This window comes from Canis lupus, chromosome 24 (genome assembly GCF_003254725.2).
Source record: "Canis lupus dingo isolate Sandy chromosome 24, ASM325472v2, whole genome shotgun sequence".
In the NCBI taxonomy this organism is placed as follows: domain Eukaryota; kingdom Metazoa; phylum Chordata; class Mammalia; order Carnivora; family Canidae; genus Canis; species Canis lupus.
In genome coordinates, this window is record NC_064266.1 from 25,966,864 (window position 1) to 25,983,119 (window position 16,256).

At 46.1% G+C, this 16,256-nt stretch overlaps 1 protein-coding gene and 1 long non-coding RNA gene across 6 annotated transcripts in view; one reads left to right on the top strand and one right to left on the bottom strand.

Annotated features, from left to right (window-relative positions):
- LOC112673918 (uncharacterized) lies at positions 1-6,704 on the bottom strand. Its single transcript, XR_003145120.3, has 3 exons — positions 6,571-6,704; positions 3,286-3,593; positions 1-2,174 (listed from the first exon to the last, which is right to left on the bottom strand). It is a non-coding gene; the product is annotated as an uncharacterized LOC112673918 (long non-coding RNA).
- MANBAL (mannosidase beta like) overlaps positions 6,653-16,256 on the top strand; it is a 25,537-nt gene continuing 15,933 nt past the window's right edge. The window contains exons 1-2 of one of the 5 annotated variants that reach the window (XM_025470020.3): positions 6,753-6,786; positions 11,969-12,036. The gene's annotated coding sequence lies outside the window, so the exon portion shown is untranslated. Of the gene's footprint in view, positions 6,787-7,244; positions 7,307-11,968; positions 12,037-16,256 lie in introns of those variants that run through there. The other 4 variants (XM_049100366.1, XM_025470019.3, XM_025470021.3 and 1 more) reach the window with 4 other exon arrangements.

The window sequence follows — 16,256 nt, forward strand, 5'->3', positions numbered from 1 at the left end:
CGTTCACTCAGTGATGTCTTAGTGATCCTTCCCTAGCATTTCCAGTTGTCTCATGCTTTTTAATAACTGTATATTCCATGGTGTAAATGTACTATCATTTATGTAAACAGTCTCCTGTTGATGGGTATTTGGGTTGTTTCCAGTGGTTTGTTATTTTCATTCCCATTTTACAGCTGGGAAAGCCATGATTCAGAAAAGGAAGTGATTTGTAGATATTACCAAAGCAATTGTGGGCATCTGTAGGCATTGCTCAGCTACAGAATCAAAGTAAAAAAGGAAGAGTTGATTGACTCCTGAATTACAGAAAAGAAGAACCCATCTAGGCACCTGTTTTCTTGCCCTGCTAAGTGTCTTTCCAGTTGACTTACATTCTGCTAACATTGCCAGATGATTGATGTGTAATTAAATAACTGTTTGTTGAAGGATTTTAAATCTGTCTTCCCTGCTTAGATGATAATCTCTGTTAGGACAAGGGCGATGTTTTCCTCACTCCTGGACCCCTAGCAAGTACTATACTCCTAGCAAGCCCCGGGTACACATTAGGTGCTCAATAAATCCTTGTTGAATGAAAGAACAAATGGGCCAGGATTGTGCGTGGTTAAGACACTGGGCTCAGAGGCCTGGGTTTGAATCCTGACCCTTATAGTTATTAATTGTGCAAACCAAGACCCATCTCTCAACTTCTCTCTCAGTTTTCTCAGCTGTGAAGTGGAAACTCTCCCTTGGGGGTGGAGGTGGGGGGGTGTGCTGCGGGGAAGGAGGATGGAGTGAGTGAATGCAGGCCAAGCATTCATCACAGGGCCCTGTACACAAGGGAGGGCTCTGCCGTTTCTCTCAGCTTCTTTCAGCGTCATGCACTGCAAGGAAATTGTGATGAGGGAACTGAAAAATCTTCAAAGAGGAGGGCATTTGAGCTGAGCACTGAAAGAGAAATAAGATTCCAGCTTCTGTGGCGAGTGCCAGATCTCTTTACTGAGTTCATCCAACTACAAAATGGATATGATGACACCCAGTTTCTGTCTCCCTCTGAGGAGATGTTCTGGCTTAAAGTCCCTCAAGAGGAAGATACCACACAATTAAAAGACACCATTATTATTCAGCTGGAAAAGTGCCTTCACAGGACAAGTGAGCTAATCCCTGCCAAATACGATTCTGCTTGTGCTGTGTGTAATTGAATATTTAGTGTGGATTTAACCCAGGGAGCCAACTGTGCTGTTGGTTAGAGTCAAGTTTAATGGGGCACTTAATAAACACGGAGGTAATTAATATCATCCAGATGCTAGATGCATGTGAAGTTTGTGCTGCTTCTATGAAGCATTTCAGAGAGATGAAGTTCTGGACTCACTCCTTGTGGGGAATTGGAAGTGCAAGCCCTGGCCTAGGTCTTTGCTTCTGTTGTAATCTCCTTCTGGAGAGTGAATGCCACTTACTCTGGGATGCCTTTGGTGATTGTCAAAGGTCTGATGCTTCTCCTTTTTAGAACTTCTCTGATGAGCTCTCCTTTGTAGGACTCAAAATATCCTATTGTATTAGTTTGTGTCTATGTCTCTCTCCCCTACCATAGCCCAAGATCTTGTCCCCAGTGTTTACCTGACATGCAGTTGGTACTCAATGAATGTCTGCTGAATAAAACTTTTCAGGTTTCAGGACTGTGGGAGATCTTGGGTCTCAAGACCAAGTGAGAGTGTCTGTTTTTTTCTGGGATATGCACGTTGATGTTCACATGTAATTTCTCTTCTGATGGATATTCTGTTTGCTGACCTCTCTAATGAGCCCAGCATTGGAATGTGAACCTCTCCTCCTTGTAGTAGACTGGCTCCTGGAAAATCCTAGAGCACAGGAATAGGACTCAGGCACCTTGTGTTTCTAGACCTCTGAGAGTAGAATCCAGTCCTGAGTTCATACCTTGTAGAAAGCAAGAGAAGAACAGGTCTTGTCAAAGTTGGTTACCTGCTACAAGGCTCTTGGAGGCCCAGAGAAAGAGTCTGGGATGTGATGAATCTCCACTGCTATTTGGGCTCTGCTGCCTCTGAGAGAAACATGTCCTTGGCCTTTCTGGCATGAGGAAGATGTCCAGATCACCTAAGGAAAGCGGACCCTTGTTTTGGTCCTGCGTCTTGGATTTATCCGGATCTGCCTCACTCAGCATTCTTGGTTTCACACCAGAGCTGAACCTAAGGCAGAAGGAGGTAATGAAACACTGCAGAACCGGACTCAGGCAGGAACCACCCAAAGCCAAGTGGCTAACATCCTGCCGCTAGAGCCTCCTGTTCTGAACAAGGTCCCCAAATCTGGACTCACCATGGTCTCTGACTGACCTTTACAGCTGGAATTTCTACTTCCAGATTAAATCTGGGGTGGGTATGTCCAGTATTCATGCTCTAGCAGGAACTGAGGTAAGAATGTGTTCACTTCATCCATCTGCCTTCATCCATAGGGAGAGAGGAGACTGCCTCTTCCTGTTTCTGTTTCTTGAGATTCCCCCAAATGAGAGTTGGGCAGCCAAACTGACAAATGCCAAGTCCCCCCCTCCACTCCACAAACTCTATATTCTCTCCTGTTACCCTTCAGAAGGGCTCCATCTCCTGGGCTCAGTTAGTCACTCAAAAAACATTCACTTGTACCTCCAGGTACCAGGCAGTGTACTAGGTGCTGGGAGAAGGCATGAGCAAAGGAAACAGAAGTTACACTCTCTTGGGGAAGAGACAGATAATGATTACGCAAGCAAATAAGACAGTTACAGACCGTGGTAATGCCCTAAAAGAAGCAGGCAGGGAGCTGTGATAGAAAGTAAGAGAGGTCTCCTAGAGAGTTTCTGTTATCTATACCTCCAAAATTAGTAGCTTAAAGTACTCATTAATATAGCTCATGATCTTGTGGGTCAGGAATCCGGAAAAGGCTGGGCTGGGAGCTTCATCTCTGCTCCACGTGGTGTCAGCTAAAGTGTCTGGGGCTGGAGAATCCACCTCCAAAATGGCTTCTCGGGCAGCCCTGGTGGCTGAGCGGTTTAGCGCTGCCTTAGCCCAGGGCAGGATCCTGGAGACCTGGGATCGGGTCCCGTGTCGGGCTCCCTGCATGGAGCCTGCTTCTCCCTCTGCCTGTGTCTCGGCCTCTCTCTCTTTCTCTCCTCTCTGCGTTTCTCATGAATGAATGAATAAATAAAATCTTAACAACAACAACAAAAACAAGAAACAAAATGGCTTCTCTTTTGCCCCAAATTTTGTAGTGGAAAAATTCAAATTTATAAAAAAGCTAAAAGGATTGTACAGCAAACGCTACACTTACCACCTAGATGGTACACTTAACATTTTCCCATCATTGCTTTATCTCAGATCTGTCCATCGCTCCACCTCTCCCAGATGGCTTCTTCATTCCCTGATCTGGTGTCTGATGTTCCTTGGATTCCCTTCCTCCGTGTGGTTTGGACTTCTCACAGCTCACTGATCTCAGGCTGCTCACCCTTCTTACGTGGCTGACTTCCAGGCCAGGCGAGTGCCATGCCTGAGGCTGACACAGTTCCTTCCACAGTATGCTGCTGGTCAAAGCAGCCATGGGCAGAAGAGCTTCTGGGGTGGCAATACTGCTGGAGCCATCTGTAGAAAAAACAACTAGCTAGAAAGGGGGGTCGGGGGGGGCCCTTTCTGAAAAGGTGGTATTTGGGCTGAGCCCTGAGGGATGAAAATGAGCCTGATTTGTGAAAAACCAGGAGGGGAGAGCATTCCAGGCAGAGACCGACAAAGGCAAAGGCTCAGAGGTAGAAAAGCAAGTCTTGCACCTCAAGTTTTCTTTTCCCATATTTGATCCAGCCCATTTATCTGGAACACACATTGAACCGCTTCCCTCATGAAGCCTTCTCAGATACCTCAGTCCCTGTGGATCCTTCCTCTCTTCCTGGGGGACTCATGCCTGGAGCGTCCATCTGGCTGGGACAGGTTGGCTGGGTAGTGCACTGGTTATGCCTGTAGCCTCTGGGAGGCTTTGGGAAGTTGCTTAACTTCTCCAGCCCTAGGCTTCTTTACTTGTAAATGAGCATAATTACAGCTGCCTTGTAGGCTTGCTGGCAGGAGAATATTGATGTATGTAAAGTGCTTGGCACTTAGTGAATACGCAATAAATGGGAGCTATAATTAATAATTACAAACCAGTTTACGCTGTCATGTGTTCATCTAGTTTAGAATTTTTTTTCAGAGCAGAAACCATATCATTTTCAACTTTTTCTTTCATGCTGTGAGCAGTGTGCCTTGCATAGATATCATGGGTAGGAGCAAGTGTGGCACAGAGCTCTTCGCCTTGCTGTGGTGCTAATAGAGCCACGTAGGGCACAGAGATGAGCAAGACTCAGCTGGAGCCTTCCAGGAGCTTCTAGAGATAGAGAAAGTTAGCCATGCTTATAGCAGCCACACTGGGGATCTTTTACATTTGGACACAGAGTAACAGGTTTCAAAGCACCTGTGCATCTGTAGTAGTTTGCTAGGCCTCCATAAAAAAGTACCACAAACTGAGTGGCTTAAACAACAGATATTTACTTTTTCACAGCTCTGGAGACTAGGAATCTGAAATCAAAGCTGAGGGTTGTGAGGAAGAATCAGCTTCATGGCTTTCGCCTAGCTTCCAGTGGTTTGCTGGCAATCTTTGTTATTCCTTGGTGTGTAGAAGCATCATGCTGATCTCCACCTTTATCTTCACATGTCATGCTCCCTGGGTGGAGATCTATGCCCAAATTTCCCCTTTAAATAAGGACACCAGTCAGATTAGTGCCCATATTAATCACCTCATTTTATTTTTTATTTTTAAGATTTTATTTATTTATTCATGAGAGACAGAGAGAGAGGCAGAGACACAAGCAGAGGGAGAAGCAGGCTCCATGCAGGGAGCCTGACGTGGGACTCGATCCCAGGTCTCCAGGATCATGCCCTGAGCAGAAGGCGGTGCTAAACCGCTGAGCCACCCAGGCTGCCCCAATCACCTAATTTTAACTTGATTACCTCTATAAAAAAATCATACCTTCATGTATGATTATATTCTGAGCTACTAAGGATTGGGACTCCAACATAACCTTTTTTTTTTTTTTTTTTTTTAAGGCAGAAGACGTAGCTTTCTATTCCCATCCAATTTTATTTATTTATTTTTAAGATTTTTATTTACTTATTTAACAGAGAGAGTGAGAGAGCATAAGCAGGGGGTAGTAGCAGCAGAGGGAGATGGAGAAGCAGGTTTCCCCGCTGAGCAGGAAACTCGATGCAGGGCTCCATCCTAGGACCCTGAGATCGTGACCTGAGCTGAAGGCAGATGCTTAACTGACTAAGCCACTCAGGGGCCCCTCCAACATAGCTGTTTTTGGGAGGAGATATAATTCAACACATAAGACAGAGAGGGTCTGTCTCCCATGACCCTCCTCATCCCCATCCCACAGTGAGTCCCTTTAAGGGCAAGTACCAACTCTTATTCTACATTCCTGTACCCTTCAGGCTTGAGCTTCTCTTCCCTTCTTATGCCCCAAGCCTTTCCCACAGCCTTTCCACCTCCCACCATGCGGTTTCCTCCCTCTCCTTGCCTGGCAAATGCTATTCATTCTTCTTAGTTTAAATGTTACCTTCACAGAGAGGCCTTCCCTGATCACCCTATCTTGATTGTATCCCCTACCTTATTTTCTCATGGTTTCCCCTCCTTCCCAACACATCTCCTGATTCATATACATTTCTCTGTGTGATTGACTAATGGAGGTGTCAGACATGAATTCCTACTCTGTAAGCACAGTGAGGGTGGGGACCCACCTGCCAGCCACGGTCTTCCCAGTTCCATAGTACATGATCCAGGGCAGAAACTCCATAACTATCTGAATGAATAAATGAATGCTACATTTTCTATCTCCCATTCCACCTCACATAGCATGGAGTTAGTGGACGTTGTCTGAATTATAATTATTTTAGAATCCTCTAAGAGGGAGCTTTTTTTTTTTTAAAGACTTTATTCATGAGAGACACAGAGAGAGGCATAGATATAGGCAGAGGGAGAAGCAGGCTTCCTGAGGGGAGCCCGATGTAGGACTAGATCCCAGGACCCCAGGGTCATGACCTGAGCCAAAGGCAGATGCTCAACCACTGAGCCACCAGGTGCCCCTAAGAGTGAGCTCCTTGGGGGTAAGATTTGGTTTCAATTCTTTTTTGGATCTCTGCCATCCAGCCCCTCCTCTGCGAGCTGCCGAGTGAGAGTTCTCTATGTTGCATGACAAAGGACCCTGAAAATAGGGGCTTAAAGCAGTAACGTTTATTATTTCACAGTTTCACTGTATCTCCAGTAACTAACCCAGAGCACAGAGTACGGCACTGTTAATTTTCTGGGTTTTTTTTCTCAAGTACGTTCTGTGCCCACGACTCGGAGATCAAGGGCCGCGTGCTGTACCCCGACATCCCCGCCCCCGGCCCCGGCCCGCCCCGGGTGAAGGCCTGGAACGAATTCTAATCATGCGCTTCCGTCTGAACGCTGAGAATTCTTATTTGCGTCCCCTCTTTGCAGGCTCCTAGCTCAGGGTCTACCATAGAATTAAAGCGCCTGTAGACGTCTACTAACCGTCTGCTGAAATGGGCTCTGACACAAAGGGGCTTTGAAACTCCGGGGAGGTCTGTTCCCGCAGCCCCAGGCCCCTCCCGCTCAAACCCCCCGAGTTGGGACAAAGGCCGGAGCCCTAGCAACGCGGGAGGAGCTGGACCCGCGGGTTGCTACTGCGTCACTTCCGGGATCTGCGGCGGGAACCACTTCCGGGGGAGCGGCCCGGCGGCGCGGGAGGTGAGTGCGGCAGCGCGGCGGCGGCGGCGGCGGCGGCGGGGCCCGGGCTGGGCTCGGGCTGGGGCTCGGGCGTCGGGGCGGGGCGGGGTCGCGGGGCGGCGGGAGCGGACGCCGGCTTGGGCTCGGGCTCGGGCTCGGGCGCCGCGGCCCGGCTGCCCCCGGCGGCGCGGCTCGGCCGGGCCCGGGGACGCCGTGCGCGCGGCGAGAATAACTTCCCGGGGCGCTCGCAGGAAGTTACTTGCGCGAGGGAATTGGTGGCCCCGGGGGGGGTGGGGGTGGGGAGCGAGGGCCTCGCCGGTGCAGCCCGGCGCGTTCGCTCGGAGCCCGAGCCGGAGCCGGGCGCTCCCTCCCACCTGCGGAGCGGCAGCCCCCGCCCCCGCCCCCGCCCCCGCCCCGGGGTCAGTCTGGCCGGAGTTGGCCTCCAGAGTGGGCTCCCAAGTGCTGTGTCGTCGTGGGCCTTCCCTGGTGGTCTCCTCGGTTCTCAGTTTCCTCCCTTGTAAAATGGGCGCATAGGCTTGTGGTGAGGATTAAATGAGATGGTGAAGGCGAAGCGCTGAAGTGCACAGTGCATGTTTATTGCGATGAGCCAATGTTGATCTTAATCTTAGCTAACGTCCGTGCTTTATTCGCTTTTGCTCAGCGCCCCCCGATGTCCTTTTATTTTTATTTTTTAAAGACTTTATTTATTCACGAGAGACAGAGAGAGAGGCAGAGACACAGGCAGAGGGAGAAGCAGGCTCCGTGCAGGGAGCCCGACGTGGGACTCGATCCCGGGACTCCAGGATCACGCCCTGGGCTGCAGGCAGGCGCTAAACCGCTGCGCCACCCGGGGATCCCCCAGTCCCCAGTGTGCTTTAAAAAAAAATAAAAAGATTTTATTTATTCAAAAGGCAGAAACATGGAGGGAGAAGCAGGCTCCCCCCTGGGAACCCCATGCAGAACTCCCATCTCGGGACCCTCCCCCAGTGTCCTTTATCTGCTCCAGGATCCTGTCCAGGATACATTACATTTAGTCGCGTGTCTCTCTCTCTCTGTTTTTAAGATTTTATTTATTCATGAGAGACACAGACGGAGGGAGAAGCAGGCTCCATGCAGGGAATCCGACGTGGGACTGGATCCCGGGCCTCCAGGATCACGCCCTGGGCTGCAGGCGGCGCTAACCGCCGAGCCACCCAGGGATCCCCTAGTCGCATCTCTTTAAGGTTCCTCTTGGCTCTGATGGTTTCCCAGACTTTGCTTGTTAGAGCAACTTGGCAGTTTTGAGTAAAATGATCCTCAGTTGAGATTTGTCTGATGTATTTTCGCATGATTAGTTGGGAGTTGGGAATTTTGGGGTAGAAAACCACAGAGGTAAAGTACCATTCTCATTACATCAAGGGTATATGCTATTAGTATAAATTGTCACTGTTGATGTTAACCTTGGATCACTAGCTTGGGGTAGTCGAGTTTTTCCACTGTAAAATTTCTTCCTTTTCTCCCCTTTCCCATGTTGTACTCTTGGAATAAAATCATTTCAATACAGCCCGCACTTAAGAATGTGGAATCATGCTCCACACTTAAAAGGCGGAGTATCTACATAAATTATGTGGAATTCTCCATGGGAAATTTGTCAACTCTCCCCCATTTATTTATTTACCTGTTCAATGATTTAGATCAGTATGGGCTCAGATATTTATTTTCATACTTTGGGTTATAATCCAGTAGTACTGTATTTTATTGCTCACACTGTTCCAGCTTTGGCCATTGGGCACTCTATCCCTTTGACATGTCCCAGCAAATGTGTTTTTTGTTTTGTGGGTGTTTTTTGTTTTTTTTTTTTTTTTTTGAACATTTTCTGCTCAGGCTCATCTTGTATATTTCGTGCCTCCGTCCTAGAATGAACCATTTCTTCAGCGCCTTGGTTCCTTTTGTTGGAGAATGTATTAAATGCCAAGACCTGGTTGTTAGGTGTGATCATTGCTACTGGGATGCCCATGCCTCTAGGTCCTCAGTGCAAGAACAGATGTGTGTATACTAACCTGTATATATACACATATCTATAAATACTTCCCTGTGTTGCCACCTGTATCTATATTAAGCTAAATATGAGTTCCTAGAGATAGCTGCAACTCTCATCAATTCCACATGGATCATTCTAGCCTCCTCTGGCTTATCTGTAACCTCCTACTCCATCTGTGACTAATCTAACTCCCACCATCTACCATCCATTTACTCAGTTGTTCAATTTCAGTATACATATATAGTGGTTTCAAAATTGTTAACCTCTGTCGCCTGTGGGAAGTAACTATCAGGTAGAGTGTATTGTACATGTGTACTTCCTTTTACCTTTAGTCCTACAAACTCCACTCATTTTCATAGTTAACTAGGTTGGCACCTGATAGCCCCCTCCCCCCTCCTTTCAACTACTATTTTTGTAAAGATTTTACTCATTTGAGAGAGGGAGGAAGGGAGGGAGCACATGCACATGAGCAGGGGGAGCAGCGGGGGAGGGGCAGAAGCAGATTCCCTGGTCTGGACCCTGGGATCTTGACCAAGCTGAAGACAAAGACTTAACTGAGAGGCTGGGCCACACACATCCTGCCCCCACCCCAGCCCTGTGAAGTTATTTAATACATTTGTAATACATTTAGATTCAGAATGTCACATTCTTTGTACCATCCTGGGATACTTTGACCTCTGAAATGATTTTTTTTTAACATTTGCATACATTAAATTTTACTCTTTGTGTTGTAAAGTTCTGTGGGTTTTGATAAATCCTTAATATCTTCTATTCACCATTACAGTATCATACAGAATATGATCCCTTTGACCTTCAATCCCTTTGACCTTCAGGGATTATGTTTAACTTCTTTCTTTCGGATTTTACTTCAGCAGTGCCATTAGCTCTCTGCAAAATATATCCATATCCCCAGAACTTATCATCCCCCACTGCTGCCACCTGGGTGCAGGCATGTCTTTTTGACTGTTTCAGCAGCCTCCTGCCTGACTGGTCTCCGCTGTCCCAGGTCCCACTCTTGTACCCCTGCAGTCTTTTCTCAACAGGGTAGCCAGAGGGACCATTTAAAAATGAGTCAGACCCTGCCATCTTCTTTGCTAAGTACCTTCAAGAGTCTTCCCTTTTACTCAGGGGAGAAACCAAAAGGCTCTATAGTATGGCCTCCTGGCCCTACACAGCTTGTTTACTTTCTTGTTCTTCTTGATCATAAAGCTCATTACTGCTTCAGGACCTTATTCCCACTGTTCCTCCAGTGGGTATTTAAATGACTTTTCCTGTGCTTTCTTTTTGGCTCTGCTGAAATGTTACCTTCTCAAAGAGGCCCTTCCCTCACCACCTCATACCAAATCATACTCCTTTATATTTTCCCGTAATACCCAACTCTGACATTATAATCCATGTGTATGTGTGTGTGAGTACCCCCATTTGGATGAGAACTCCGTGGCAGAAGTTAGAATAACCCTTGACACACAGTAGGTGCTCAATAAATATGTATCCAATGAATGAATGTCTCAGACCACTAGTGTCTGGCATTCAGGGATGAGCCTCAAGGATTTTAATAACCTTATGAAATTATTTGTTATGTTTGGTAATAGATGAGGAAGTATTTTGTATTAAATTCTGGCAGGGGTATGAGATTTCCCCAGTGTATGAAAACCTCTGCTTGGGCAGCCCCGGTGGCTCAGCGTTTTAGCGCCGCCTGCAGCCCGGGGTGTAATCCTGGGGACCTGGGATGAAGTCCCACGTCAGGCTCCCTGCATGGAGCCTGCTTCTCCCTCTGCCTGTGTCTATGCCTCTCTCTCTCTCTCTTTCTCTCTGAATAAATTTTTAAAAAATCTTAAAAAAAATAAAGGCTCTTTAAAAAAAAAGAAAACCTCTGCTCTTAAAGCAAGTCTGGTGTGCTGTAGGCTAGAGACACCGCAGGATAGCTCTGCCTCGACTCACTGGGAAAACCTAGGCAAGCCCCATGCTTCTCCACTCCTACTCCTCATTGTTAAATGAGGCGGTTGAGGCTTCTGTTCTTGCTTTCCAGGTGGGATACAGGCAGAGGCTTCATCATTCACCAAATATCTGAGTCAGGCCCTGGAACAAACTCGGGGTGGGCCCAGGGCCCCTGCTGTCCAGGGCCTTAGAGTGGAGCAAGTAAAAAACATTAGACTCCAGACTCCTTATTTCTCAAATAATAAGAAATATGTTTGAATTTTGGCTCAGAACACACATACTTGGATGTAAATAGATGTAACTGAAAAAAAGCTTCAGGATACAATACTGATCCTTACTAATTGGATTTTTTTTCCTTCCTTCCTAATGTGATCTATCTATCTATCTTTCTTTCTTTCTTTCTTTCTCTTTCTTTCTTTCTCTTTCTTTCTTTCTTTCTTTCTTTCTTTCTTTCTTTCTTTCTTTCTTTCTTTCTCTCTCTCTCTCTCTCTCTCTCTCTCTCTCTCTCTCTCTCTCCCCCTCTCCCTCCCTCCCTCCCTCCCTTCTTCCCTTCCTCCCTTCCTTCCTCCCTCTACCCCCTACCTACACCAGTGGGTGGAAGGAGGTGAGGGCAGGGACAGAGAGAGGGAGAGAGAGAATCCTTAGGGAGGCTCTGTACTCACAGTGCAGAGCCTCATGCAGGGCTCCATTTCACTTCCCTGAGCTCATGACCTGAGCTGAAATGAAGAGTCAGGCGCTTAACCCACTGAGCCACCCAGGCGCCCCACTAATGTGATATTTTCTATTGTCATTTATTTAAATCACGTGTTGGCTAATGAAGTTAAGGAAAAAATGCTTCTTGCAGCCCCCTAAGTGGTTTCCACGGCTCACTGATGGGTCACTGCCTGCATTTTGAAAACCACCGACCTAATCGGGAAGCTCTCAAGCTCTGGAGGAGCCAATCAGTTTGAAGCTTGACTTTACCATTCATCAGCTACCTGGTCCCTGGGCAGGGCACATAACCTCTCCCAGTCAGTTTCCTTGTCTTCGTTAGTAAAACCCACCTCCCCAGGTGGTTGCAACGTGAACCAGATGGCGAGGTGTGGTGCACATCTGGCAAACGATTGCTTGTTGCTGCTGCAACCATGGCGGGGGGTGGGGGGGCGGTGGGGTGACAGCCTGGCACAGGCACAGGGAGTCTGAGGGCAACCGCCTCCCACTTGAGATCTGAAGGATGAGTAGGACTCATGTGACTTCTGTACTTAGGAATTGAAGACCCAGAAACACTGGCAGGAAGGCTGGGAAGTCAAGCACAGGGGTGTAGAGAAAACTAGGTAAGCGTTCTAAAGCATACATAATCTGTGTCAAGCAGATTTTTTCACAGTCACCCTCCCATTACATCTATGCTATCCTATATAGAAGCCTTTGCTTGAACAGCGACGATTCACATCTTCCTAGCCTTTTTTGATCTTTGGCCAACAAAATCAGTTCATACATGGTTGCAGTCACAGTGTTCCTGTAATTGTTGTCTCTTCAGCAAATGTTATTTCGCCAAGACTTTCCACTGACCTGATATGCATCGTTTATACTTGCCATCTTAAGGGGGAATATGCCATGATGTGCGGTAATTGGGTTAACTGACTCTTTATTGTTGGACACTTCAGTTGCTTCCTGTTTTTCACTATCATGAATAGCACTACTGTGAATTTTTTTGTACCTGAAGCCTTTTTTCTTGTTTTGAATTGTTTCCTTACTGTAAATTCTAGGAAATGAGTTATTCAGTCAAAGGATATAATCACTTTTATGGCTCTTGTTATATATGGCCTTATTGCCACTAAAAAGCTTAAATGCATTATTGCTTTGAATAGATATTATTGTTTGGCTCATGAGAATATCAAGACTCCAAAGTGTAGCTACTTGCTGATAGAATCAGGCTTTTTGCCCCCATGCCCAGGCCCAGTTTTTTTGTATTTCAAATATTCATAACAGTGTTGTTGTTAGTAACACTAGTTAATCTAAGTATTGATAAGTTCAATAGGCTTGTTAACAGCATGAAGCTTGGGACCAAGGGCATTTTTGAAAATGCGTACTTTAGGGGTTCCTGGGTGGCTTAGTCGGTTAAACCTCCAACTCTTGATTTCTGCTCAGGTTGTGATCTCAGGGCCATGGGATCAAGCCCTGCATGACCCACACTCAGCAAGGAGCCTGTTTATCCCTCTCCCTCTGCTCTTTCCCCTGCTCATGCTCTTTGTCTCAAATAAATAAAATATTTTAAAAATTTTTCAAAAAATGTATAGTTTGTGAGCTGCAACTGAAAAAAATGAGAGCGCCTTCTTATACCTTGGTGTTCACATGATGGTGCCCTGGCAGGGCTGCACATTTCCTCCAGAGAAGCTGTTCTCGTGGCTGCCCTGGAATTCACTTCAGGGCCAGTTCATGAGCCACCCCAAACAATCTGCCTGTGTCTGAGCGTCATACCTTGTATTTGACCAAAAATGGTATTCCTGAGCTTGAGGCCCCACCTGATTCACCACACTTGGAACCAGATGATGTTGGGTTCTTTCCAGAAGTCAAATCCTTCCTGAGAAGATGAAGATCTGCCAGCTCTGAGGATTTTAAAAGGGCCCTCAGGCTTGGAAGGTGGCTCCCAAAGAAAGCAGAAATGATGTGAAAGTAGCCACCCTGTTGGCACAGGCATGTAACCTTCCTAAGTGTCCAGGTCAAAAGGGACACAGTACTTATTTGCATAAGTCCCACTCTACTTACTGAGAAGGTCACTTTACTATCCTTTAGTCACTATTCTGATAATGGTGCAAAGCAGTGAAAGATCCTAGAAACTTCTCTTTAGCCCAGGGTTATGCTAGGGAATACAATGCAGGCCACGTGTGTAATTTTACATTTTCTAGTAGCCACATGTAAAAAGTAGAAAAAAGGGGCGCCTGGGTGGCTCAGCAGTTGAGCGTCTGCCTTCGGCTCAGGGCGTGATCCTGGGGTCCTGGGATTGAGTCCCATGGACGGGCTCCCTTCACGGAGCCTGCTTCTCCCTCTGCCTGTGTCTCTGCCTCTCTCTCTCATTTTTTTTTTTTTTTCTCTCTCTCATTTTGTCTCTCATGAATAAATAAATAAAATCTTAAAAAAAAAAAAGAAAAAGTAATTTTTTTTCATTGTGGTAAAATGTATATAACAAAATTTACCGTTTTAACCATTTTCTTCCATTTTAACCATTTTTAAGTGTATTCAGTGGCATTCACAGGGGTGTCTAACCATCATTACTATCTCCAGAAGTCTTGCAGCATCCCAAACTGAAACTGTCCCCATTAAAAACTAAGTCCTGTTTCCCACCCCCCAGCCTCTGCTAACCTATCTCCACACTTGATCTTAGTCAAAAGGCCAAGAAGCAGTCTGCTAACCTATCTCCTAGTTTCTGGCTCTTTCTAGTTTCTGGTTTCTTTGCCTATTTAGGTACCTCTTACAAGTGGCATCAAACAACATTTGCCCTTTTGCGTCTGGCTTATTTTACTTAGCATCATCAGGGCTCATCCATGTTTTAGCAGGTGTCAGAATTTCACTCCTTTTAATAGCCAAATAGTATTCCTTTGTATATATGCCTCACATTTTATTGATCCATTCATCTGTTGATGGGCTCTTGGTTGTTTCCATCTTTTGGCTGTTGTGAATGCACCTCTGAACACTGGTGTACACCTTGTATCTGTTCAAGCCCCTGCTCTCTGCTCTTTGGGGGTATATACCTAGGAGTGCAGTTGCCCTATCATATGGTAATTCTGTGTTTAACTTTTTGAGAAACGACCAAATTGTTTTCTAGTTTGTATTTTCACCCTCTTGATAGCGTATAGTGTCTTTGGGTATACCAATTTTTAAATTCATCCTGATGAAGTCCAATTCTTTTTTATTTTGTTGCTTTTTTTTTGTTCTTTTTTATTTTGTTGCCTGTACTTTTGGTGTCCCATGTAAGAAATCATTGCCAAATCCAGTTTCATGAAGATTTTTCCCTGTGTTTTCTTCTGGGAGTTTTATAGTTTGAGCTCTTAAGTTTAATTTTATTTTTTTTAAGATTTTATTTATTCATGAGAGACACAGAGAGAGGCAGAGACATAGGCAGAAGGAGAAGCAGTCTCCATGCAGGAAGCCTGATGTGGGACTTGATCCCAGGACTCTCAGATCACAACCTGAGCCAAAGACAGACACTCAACCGCTGAGCCACCCAAGTGTCCCTTAAGTTTAGCTCTTTGATTCATTTTTGCGTACATCTTTGTATATGGTATAAGGTTCCAGCCTCATTATTTTGCATGTAGATGTGCAGTTTTCACAGCACTATGTGTTGAAAAGACTGTTCTTCCACATTGAATGATGCTGGCACCCTTATTTGAAAATCAGTTGACTGTGTGTGTGAGGATTTGTTTCTCAGTTCTCTATTTCATTAGTCTATATCCTTATCTCAGTACAATACCGTTTTGCTTTCTGTAGCTTCTTAGTAAGTTTGGAAATCAGAAAGTAAATCTTCCGATTTTGTTTTTAAAGATCAGGTGAAATTAATAATACAACTTAATCCTGTATATCATTTCAACATGTAATCAATATAAAAAATCATTAATGAGATATTGTACATTTTATGTTCCTCCTATGTCCTAACTTGCGTGCATAATTAATTTAACAACCTTCTTAGTTTGGACCAGCTGTATTTCAACTCTCAACCACATGTGGCTCATGGCCACCATATTGAACAGCTCAAAAAAATTTTTTTTTAAGATTTATTTATTCATGAGAGACACACACAGAGAGAGGCAGAGACATAGGTAGAGGGAAAAGCAGAATCCATGCAGGGAGCCCAATGTGGGACTCAATCCCAGGACTCTGGGATCACGCCCTAAGCCAAAAGGCAGATGTTCAACCACTGAGCCACCCAGGTGTCCCTGGACAGCTCAAATTTAGCAGGAAATTGTGGCACACATCTCTGAAAAAACAGAGGGCTTTGGAGTCAGGTGGGCCTGGTTCCAAAGTCAGTTTGCCACCCCCCCCCCCTTTTTTAAAGATTTTATTTATTTGAGAGAAAGAGAGCATGAGTGGGGGGCAGGGTGGGGCATAGGGAAAAGCAGACTTCCTGAGCGGGGAGCCTGATGCAGAGCTCAATCCCAGGACCCTGGGATCATGCCCTGAGCAGAAGGCAGCCACTTAACTGACTGAGCCACTCAGGCGCCCCAGTTTGCCCTTTTCTTGTTGGGGTGGGCAGAGGAGGCCACTTGTGGGTACTGTGGTAGAGGGGAAGAATTTGGTCATACCAGGGCAGGGGGACAGCAATAAAGAAGGCATGCTGGGGAGGTGACACTTGAGCTCAGCCTTGGAGGTTGAGTGGGGGCTTCACCAAGCAGTCAGAATGGAAAAGGGCATTCTTGGCAGAGTGTGCAGCCTGGGCAGAGGCCCAGGATTTTGAAAGAGCCCATACTTTTGGAGAACTACAGGCAGTTCTTTCAGCTCGACCAGGGTATTAGGAGTGGGGGCCATGGTGAAAGGAGAGGCTGGCTAAAGCTAGACCTGC